At 41.3% G+C, this 9,973-nt stretch overlaps 1 long non-coding RNA gene across 1 annotated transcript; it reads right to left on the bottom strand.

Moving 5' to 3' along the window:
* Positions 1–1,461: 1,461 nt before the first annotated feature.
* LOC143818020 (uncharacterized) lies at positions 1,462–9,087 on the bottom strand. Its single transcript, XR_013224263.1, has 3 exons — positions 9,018–9,087; positions 6,473–7,470; positions 1,462–1,862 (listed from the first exon to the last, which is right to left on the bottom strand). It is a non-coding gene; the product is annotated as an uncharacterized LOC143818020 (long non-coding RNA).
* Positions 9,088–9,973: the final 886 nt, after the last annotated feature.

Genomic DNA, 9,973 nt, shown 5'->3' with positions numbered 1-9,973 from the left:
TGTCAGTGCGCTTGTTTTGATAGCAGGATTTATAACCCTTCTCTGCTTTACATTGAACTTTCTTTCAAGACAATTTAAAAAAAATCTGTAAGTGGAGAATTTTATTCATTATTTATTTATTTTTTATTTATAAAAAGTTAGTGTTAAAACCTCTAATAAACAAGAAAACAGCCGCACTCTCTTGGGTTATGTCTTGCAAAGGGTGATATATTTATTCACATGTGTTGAAACAAAAGTATATATACACACACAGCAGGATGAGAAACGGAGTAACGTTTCGACCCTATTCCGGGTCTTTCTCAAACTGCAAGTAAACACAAACTATAATTAGTGTGCTGTAAGTGTAATGAGGCACGTGACATTAATATTTACAAATGTATATACAACTATATTTACAATCAATAATCCATAAGTCCCGTTATGCAAAAAAGGTTCATGAGGTACAGTAAATGCACTAAAATCCTCTCCCTGGTCTCTCGTGGGTTAGGTAATTTGTGGAGAGCCATATTAAACGAGACTAGGACCGGAGACATGCTAATAACATAAGTTGAGTGGTCAATAAGATGATACCTAGTGGTGGGCTTGATGTGTGCTGGTATAAATCATCGCCGTAAGCACTGACCTGTGTTATTGAAAGTAGACGAAAATGAGGTTTGGTCCCTTTAAGGGCTGTGGATAAAGAAAGGGGGAAGGAGAATCCCTTGAAAGGATATATGTAATACATATGAAAGAATGGTGGTACAGGGTAAGGGGTAATTACCAACCTCCTCCTGGCGTAGTGCTGGGGTATCCTGCTTCTTGCGGTGTGTGCCTACATTGGTGGCAGTGATTCTATTTATAGTGCCTGCCGGCAGTAAAGTGAGGCTATATCAAAGGGAGGTGTGGAGCGCAGTGTGTGCGCTGTGTTGGCGGCGCCTGCGCAGTGTATAATATGAAATGGAGGCTTGGGGTCTATGTGGCTGCTGCGCATAACCGCGCATGCGCGATACGCGTTAAAACTCCAGTATGGGAATCGCATTGTAGCTAACGGCGGCTGCGCAGTGTGGACTCGCAGTGTCTGTAACTGTGTTGAAGCCGCGCACGCGCAGTGCATGCTAGTGAGGCGCTAGGAGTCTGTGGATCCTCCTTCTCCCATCAAGATGCGTGCCTGTCATAAACCAAAGGCTGGGCTGCCTGAAAAGGGGGCTAATAACTACAAAATGAGGCACAGAGTATGTGGTGAGGGCTGGTGGGAAATATCCCTAGTTGGGTAATTAAAGTGGAACCCCAATGAAGAATAATAGATCGCCCCAGAAAGTATGGACCGAGAAAATAGAAATAAAAATAAAAAATAAAAATAATAATAATGATAAAAATGATAAGAATGATAAAAATGATAAAAATAAAAATAATGAAATGAGGAAGCTAAATAGAGAAAATCAAATGGTACTGAAAATACTGGAAATAACTGATATGATGGAAGCTTGTACTAAAATATTGCAGGTATAAATGTACACGTGTTTTGAGGTACCAGGATAAGCGATATAATATACTGAAAATGAAATGATATAAAATTATAATGATGAAATGAATGAAAAAAATGAAAAAATTGAAGTTAAAAATGAAAATTAAAAATAAAAATAAAAAATAAAATAAAGATGAAATAAAATGTAATGAAAATAAAAAAATAAGATAAATAAAATAAAAATAGAATTAAAAATAAAAATAAATAATGAAACAAAAATAAGAAAAAAAAATAAAAAATAATAATTAATAAAAAAAAAAAAATAATAAATAATAAATAAAAGAAAAAGGGAAAAACACGAAAAATTCTGTAACTTACCCATGGCGGGTATTAGGAATAATTAGTCAGGTCAGTGCGTCTGAAAGAATAAATAAAGGGTTAGGACTAAAGTAATAGCTCTAGTACATTATGACCACATCTATCCACCACTAAGTTTTCAAATACATCTTACACATGTATAATTTTACATTAGAGTAGCTAATTAATCAATTACGAAGATTCTTACACAGTCCAACAGGCACAGCAGTTCAACCACGAATCTTATGTTGATAGATCCAGTTCCCTATTGAGTCCCTTTGGTGTGATGGTTTGTAATGTGTGTATCCAGTAGGCTTCCCTCTCTCTCAGTAGTTTATTGTGGTTGCCGCCCCTCCTTGGTCTCTCGACCTGTTCCACAACTTGGAATCTTAGTTGTGAAACTGAGTGTTTGGCTGATATGAAGTGTTCTGGAATGGGTAACCACGTCTTTTTGCACCTAATTGTGGATTTGTGGCTTGATATGCGGTCGCGGATGTGTTGTGTTGTTTCGCCCACATAAATGAGGCCGCAGGGGCACTTGACTATATACACCACAAAATTAGATGCGCATGTGAAGAAATCTTTTGCCTTGAATCTCTTACAAGAAAGGGGGTGAATGACATCCTCCCCTTTAATGACGTTTGAACAGCATGCACATCCCAGGCATGGGTAAGTCCCCACTTGTTTTGAGCCAATGAAACTCTGTTTGGGTTGTTTCGATAAACTACCAATGTCCACCCTCACCCATTGATCGCTTAGATTTGGTGGTTTTCTTTTGCACATAAGTGCTGGATTTTTGAAGGCTTCAATGTCAGGATATGACCTGTGGAGAAGTGGCCAGTGTTTGTTAATGATACTGTAGAGTTTAGGCATTATCAGGTGGTGGGTATGTACAAAGGGAATCCATTCAGGTTTGGCGGATGTGTTGCAGGAGGGTGTAGACTCCAAGGCTCTCTGTTTTTCGGTGTTTAAGAGTTGTTTTGGATAATTCTGTCTTTGAATTTGTCGGACATGTCATTAAGGTGAGTTTCTAGTAAGTTCTTATCGGACACAATTCTTTTGACACTTTGGAATTGGGAGCGGGGTAAACTATTCTTGGTGGATCTTGGGTGACCGCTGGTATAAAAAAACACCAGAACACAGGCAGGGATGCTTACCTGTTCAAGGCCTCCAACAATTGCACTACCCAGGGTGCACCAGGCCCAAATGAAGATAGCGAAAACACAGGTGCAAATAATACCGATGCAGCCAACCTACAATCAGGAATTGGCTGCTTGGAGCACCCGTGCAAAAAAATAGTCTGTATGTGGCATGTTCACACAGGAATACAAAGTATATGGTGAAAAGCCTATTAATGACGCCATATATATAGCGGGCTAACCATGATGCATCCTGTGTGAACAGAGGCCACAGTGTACAGAGCCATCTAGGGCCCAGGCGCACCCTGGAAAAAAAATAAAAAATAAAATATATATATATATATATATATATATATATATATATATATATATGGCGTCATTAATAGGCTTTTCACCATATACTTTGCATTCCTGTGTGAACATGCCACATACAGACTATTTTTGTGCACGGGTGCTCCAAGCAGCCAATTCCTGATTGTAGGTTGGCTGCATCGGTATTATTTGCACCTGTGTTTTCGCTATCTTCATTTGGGCCTGGTGCACCCTGGGTAGTGCAATTGTTGGAGGCCTTGAACAGGTAAGCATCCCTGCCTGTGTTCTGGTGTTTTTTTGTTTAGTTTAGTGGAGGGTTTCCTCCAATGGTGTTTTTTTAGATTAGGACTGCCAAGATACAAAGACCCTTGACGTGGGTTGGCAGCTTCAATATTGTGGCCATAATATCAACCAATACCTTGCATACATTGTTATGTTTTTGGTGCACTGTACATTTTTCCAGGGTGCGCCTGGGCCCTAGATGGCTCTGTACACTGTGGCCTCTGTTCACACAGGATGCATCATGGTTAGCCCGCTATATATATATATATGGCGTCATTAATAGGCTTTTCACCATATACTTTGTATTCCTGTGTGAACATGCCACATACAGACTATTTTTTTGCACGGGTGCTCCAAGCAGCCAATTCCTGATTGTAGGTTGGCTGCATCGGTATTATTTGCACCTGTGTTTTCGCTATCTTCATTTGGGCCTGGTGCACCCTGGGTAGTGCAATTGTTGGAGGCCTTGAACAGGTAAGCATCCCTGCCTGTGTTCTGGTGTTTTTTTGTTTAGTTTAGTGGAGGGTTTCCTCCAATGGTGTTTTTTTTAGATTAGGACTGCCAAGATACAAGGACCCTTGACGTGGGTTGGCAGCTTCAATATTGTGGCCATAATATCAACCAATACCTTGCATACATTGTTATGTTTTTGGTGCACTGTACATTTTTCCAGGGTGCGCCTGGGCCCTAGATGGCTCTGTACACTGTGGCCTCTGTTCACACAGGATGCATCATGGTTAGCCCGCTATATATATGGCGTCATTAATAGGCTTTTCACCATATACTTTGTATTCCTGTGTGAACATGCCACATACAGACTATTTTTTTGCACGGGTGCTCCAAGCAGCCAATTCCTGATTGTAGGTTGGCTGCATCGGTATTATTTGCACCTGTGTTTTCGCTATCTTCATTTGGGCCTGGTGCACCCTGGGTAGTGCAATTGTTGGAGGCCTTGAACAGGTAAGCATCCCTGCCTGTGTTCTGGTGTTTTTTTGTTTAGTTTAGTGGAGGGTTTCCTCCAATGGTGTTTTTTTAGATTAGGACTGCCAAGATACAAGGACCCTTGACGTGGGTTGGCAGCTTCAATATTGTGGCCATAATATCAACCAATACCTTGCATACATTGTTATGTTTTTGGTGCACTGTACATTTTTCCAGGGTGCGCCTGGGCCCTAGATGGCTCTGTACACTGTGGCCTCTGTTCACACAGGATGCATCATGGTTAGCCCGCTATATATATATGGCGTCATTAATAGGCTTTTCACCATATACTTTGTATTCCTGTGTGAACATGCCACATACAGACTATTTTTTTGCACGGGTGCTCCAAGCAGCCAATTCCTGATTGTAGGTTGGCTGCATCGGTATTATTTGCACCTGTGTTTTCGCTATCTTCATTTGGGCCTGGTGCACCCTGGGTAGTGCAATTGTTGGAGGCCTTGAACAGGTAAGCATCCCTGCCTGTGTTCTGGTGTTTTTTTGTTTAGTTTAGTGGAGGGTTTCCTCCAATGGTGTTTTTTTAGATTGTGACCGCTGGTATACAATAAAAGGTTATTTGAGTCAGTTGGTTTGGTGAAAATATCTGTCTCCAATTTACCTGTGTCGTTTTTGATGACCAATGTATCTAGGAATTAAATTTTGGTCAGATTCCAGGTCAGGGTGAATTGGAGTTCAGGTCTAACTGAATTGATGAAGTTATGAAAGGAGGATAGGCTTTCAGGGGTGCCTTCCCATAGACAAATGATATCGTCTATGAATCTGATCCAACTTTTGGCATGAGTTCTGAAGAGCTCATTTGTGTAAATGAAGGTGCATTCAAATGCATCCATACACGAATTTGCGTATGCTGGTGATATGTTCGCGACCATAGCGGTCCCGCAGATCTGCAGGTAGTACTGATCGCCAAAAAGAAAAAAGTTATTGTGTAAGACAATTGTCAATAGATCTAAGCAGAACTGTTGTGAATTATGTGGCAAGTCTGAGGTTTTGAGAAGGTCTTGGTCTGCTTGGAGGCCCAGAGAATGTTGTATGGATGTGTACAGACTTTTGACATCAAAGATGGCCAGGATGCACTGTTGTGGGAGATGGGGAAATCCTCTAATGATCTCCAAGAAGTGACTTATGTCCAAAATGAAGGATCTGGTTCGTTTTATGAGGGGTGTAAGGATTTTCTCTAAAAAGACAGATAGTGGGGACAGGATGGAATCTGTGGATGCTACTATAGGTCTACCGGGGGGGAGGGGTTAGGGATTTGTGTATTTTTGGTAGGATATAGAAAACCGGGGTTACAGGATGTTGATTGATTAGGAAGGTTGCAGCTTTTTGGTCTATTGTGTAAGAGGTCAGATGTCTATTTAATGTTGATTCTATCTTCCTCTTAATGTCACTAGTGCGATCATGGGTGATCTGTCTGTATGTCCGTATGTCCGATAGTTGGTTCCTGATTTCCCTGATGTAGTCTGTTTGGTTCATAATTACTATAGCCCCTCCTTTGTCTGCTGGTTTGATAGTTATGTGCTTGTTGCTCTTGAGTGACTGTATGGCTTGTCTCTCTAGATCTGATATGTTGTTACATGTCGGGAAGGCCCCTTACTATGTTGTTCTAATACCTGGTTAATGTCCTTTTGTATAAGGTCAATGTATGCCTCTGTGGCGTGGTAGCCCCGTGGTGGGTTGAAACTGCTCACATTGCGTAACCCCATCATAGTAATGGAAAGTTCAGGGGTCTGGAGTGTAGCATTCCTTGTTAGTGGGTCCTGTTGAAGTCCAAAATGTGTTCTCAGGCGAATGCTACGGAAGAAGCGTTGTAGATCTTGATCAAGTCTGAATTTATCCCAGGGTGGGGTGGGGCAAAAGGAGAGACCTCGCTGTAGGACAATCGGTTTGGATGGGTTTAGTGTGTAATCGGAAATGTTCACGACCGAGTTGAGAGTCCTACCTGAGATCGTGTTGTCATCCGCTCTGGAATGATTGTAGTGGCCCCTCCTGGTCGGTTTCCTCCTGTCGTCCGTGGGTTGTGCTTCCTGGGCGGACGTCCTGATGAAAAACGAGCTCATGGATGGCTGCTGGTGGATCCTTCTCTGTCTGAACTCTAGGAATCTGGTCTTCTGTTGCCATAATTTCCATGTCTGTAGCCCCCACTCGGTGAATCGTTCCATCTGTAAACGCGGTCCTGTTGGTAATCGTCCGTGTCCCTCTGGAATTTTGCTCTTTTCCTCTCTTGTAGACTTTTACGATGGTCTTCGATGATTTTATCTGTTTTGGTCTTTAATGTTTGCCAATCTGTTGTGGAAAGAGTAGAGGTTAGCTGTTCTTCAATGGGGGACACCTTCTTCTCAGCTTCACTGATTGCTGTGTGAAGAGAGTCAATAGTTAACAGAATAATATCCAATGAGCATTTATTCAAAATTTGTTTGAACTTTTCACAAAATTCGGGTTTTCCGAGAAAAGTGTGGGGCGCAGATGGCATCGGAGGCCCCGTGGTATCCTGCTTTGCCAGTAATACTCTGCCAAGGTGATAGAGTGAAGGTCATAAGACATAAGCTTTCTTCGTTCCTTTTCGTAGTCTCTGGTTCTAATTTCGTGGGCGGGAACCTTTAGGAAATCGCCCGGGTTCGTGACCTTAGAAAGGATTCTTGTGGCCGTTGATTCATCAAATGCAAAGGTCTGGGTTGTCATCGGGGTGCAGGTGCTGCTCTCAACTTAAGTATATATTTAAGAAAATGGAGCGCACTCAGCCGACTAGGTGCTGCAGGCTGTACTTGGGGAAACCCCAAAGTAATCCAATAAACAAGAAAACAGCCACACTTTCTTGGGTTATGTCTTGCAAAGGGTGATACTTTTGTTTCAACACATGTGAATAAATATATGTATACACACACACAGCAGGATTAGAAACGGAGTAACGTTTCGACCCTATTCCGGGTCTTTCTCAAACTGCAAGTAAACACAAACTATAATTAGTGTGCTGTACGTGTAATGAGGCACGTGACATTAATATTTACAAATGTATATACAACTATATTTACAATCAATAATCCATAAGTTCCGTTATACAAAAAAAGGTTCATGAGGTACAGTAAATGCACTAAAATCCTCTCCCTGGTCTCTCGTGGGTTAGGTAATTTGTGGAGAGCCATATTAAACGAGACTAGGACCGGAGACATGCTAATAACATAAGTTGAGTGGTCAATAAGATGATACCTAGTGGTGGGCTTGATGTGTGCTGGTATAAATTATCGCCGTAAGCACTGACCTGTGTTATTGAAAGTAGACGAAAATGAGGTTTGGAACCTTTAAGGGCTCTGGATTAAGAAGGGGGAAGGAGAATCCCTTGAAAGGAGATATGTAATACATATGAAAGAATGGTGGTACAGGGTAAGGGGTAACTACAACCTCCTCCTGGCATAGTGCTGGGGTATCCTGCTTCTTGCGGTGTGTGCCTACATTGGTGGCAGTGATTCTATTTATAGTGCCTGCCGGCAGTAAAGTGAGGCTATATCAAAGGGAGGTGTGGAGCGCAGTGTGTGCGCTGTGTTGGCGGCGCCTGCGCAGTGTATAATATGAAATGGAGGCTTGGGGTCTATGTGGCTGCTGCGCATAACCGCGCATGCGCGATACGCGCTTAAACTCCGGTATGGGAATCGCATTATAGCTAACGGCGGCTACACACATTTGCTGATGCCTGCTGACCTGTGCTTATCTTTTTTCTATGGGTCACAGTCACATCTGTGTGGTTAGGGGTGGACATTGACATTTGACTTTTAGGGCACCAGTGCAAGAAATGTGTCTGGTCTCTGTCTTTTTATGGTGACAAATCTACAATATATATAATATATACATATATATATATATAGCCACACACACATTATATATATATATATATATATATATATATATATATATATATATATATATATATATATTTTACATAGTCTCCTTTATTATGAACATTGCCATCCCTTAGTACACAGTGCCCTATCTTGTTATGTACAACTCCGTTGCCTTGTGCAGGCATGTACTACGGAGGACAGAGAATGAACTTCAATCCAATATTGCAGCCAGCATGCAGCCAGCGGGTAAGGAAAGGGTGAATCAAACACCCGAAAACCCCGCCCATATGACTGAAAATTGTTCCCTCCAAATTCAGGTGACAGAGTCCCTTTAATAAGTGAGTACACTTTATACTAAAATACTGTGCTATGTATTATAAGTGAGTACACTATAACTATATAATAGGGACTGTTGCTATACATAATAAGTGAATACAGTATATACTAAGGGACTGTACTATACATAATAAGGCTACATTCCTGTATCCGTGTGCAGTGTCTGTGTGCTGCCCACTTTTACAGACCCATTGAGCATGTCCTATTCTGATCCTCAAAATCATGGACCTATAAAATTTTACGAGTCCGTGTGCCATCTGATAAAAAAATCTGGAAGCACACAGATATATTACATATCTACATCCAGGAACTTACCACTGATGTCTCGTCTTATTAGTCATTTTCTGCTGTTTCTTCTCCATCTGGACAGAATCTCATGTCAACATCCCCCAGTCATGTCTTGTATTGATCACGATGATCATCGCAGCCCTGAAAATAACAAGGTCACAAAAATTGTATACATACTTGTGTCTCCCCCTGAATACAGATATGTACCCCACCCTTAAAATATGAAGTGATAAGAGGCACTGTGTCCCCCATTAACTATAATCTCTGCCACCCAATAATATAAATTATTTAGTGTTTATCTCGCCCTAATTAACTGTAAGGCTTTGTGCACAAGGAAAATATGCAAGGTTTTACAGTACAAGCAAAGTGAATGAGATCCCTGTTGTTTCATGCACACGCTGCATATTTTTCCCTTGCAAATTTGCAGCAGATTTAAATCTGCATAATGTCAGCTTTTTCACCGTATTTCACTCATACTAATGAGTGGAAAAAATACACAACAAAAACATGTCAAAAACATTGCAAAAAAAATGAATTTTATGCAGCGTTCTTCCTGCCAACACATTAGGAGCAGAAGTTTCTCCTGCAAATCCTGAATGTGTGCACATAGCCTTAGTGCCTGTCCCGTGTCCCCCCACCATTCTTTATAAAGCCTTGATAGAATAATAATGAATTTGGGGCATTGAGCATCCTCCGTCCTCTCCCAATTCATTACAAGTCGCTGACAGCCTCTTCTCTCACTCTTCAATTCATTGTAAAGTGTCATATGCATCTTACCCTCTTTTCTCCCACTCTCCAATAAATTGTAAGTCCCTGATAGCATGACAATGAATTAAGAGATGGAGGAGGATGCTATCAGGGGCTAGGCACTCTTCTCCACCAACCAATCTATTTTACATCCATATCTAACATCCTCCTCTCCCTGTTCATAAGTCCATTATAAGTCCCCGTTCTTCCTTCCATCCCAATCCCCTACATCCCTC

This window comes from Ranitomeya variabilis, chromosome 3, assembly GCF_051348905.1.
Source record: "Ranitomeya variabilis isolate aRanVar5 chromosome 3, aRanVar5.hap1, whole genome shotgun sequence".
NCBI classification, from domain to species: domain Eukaryota; kingdom Metazoa; phylum Chordata; class Amphibia; order Anura; family Dendrobatidae; genus Ranitomeya; species Ranitomeya variabilis.
The sequence above is the reverse complement of the archived record's forward strand: the minus strand, read 5'-3'. Positions and strand labels throughout refer to the sequence as shown.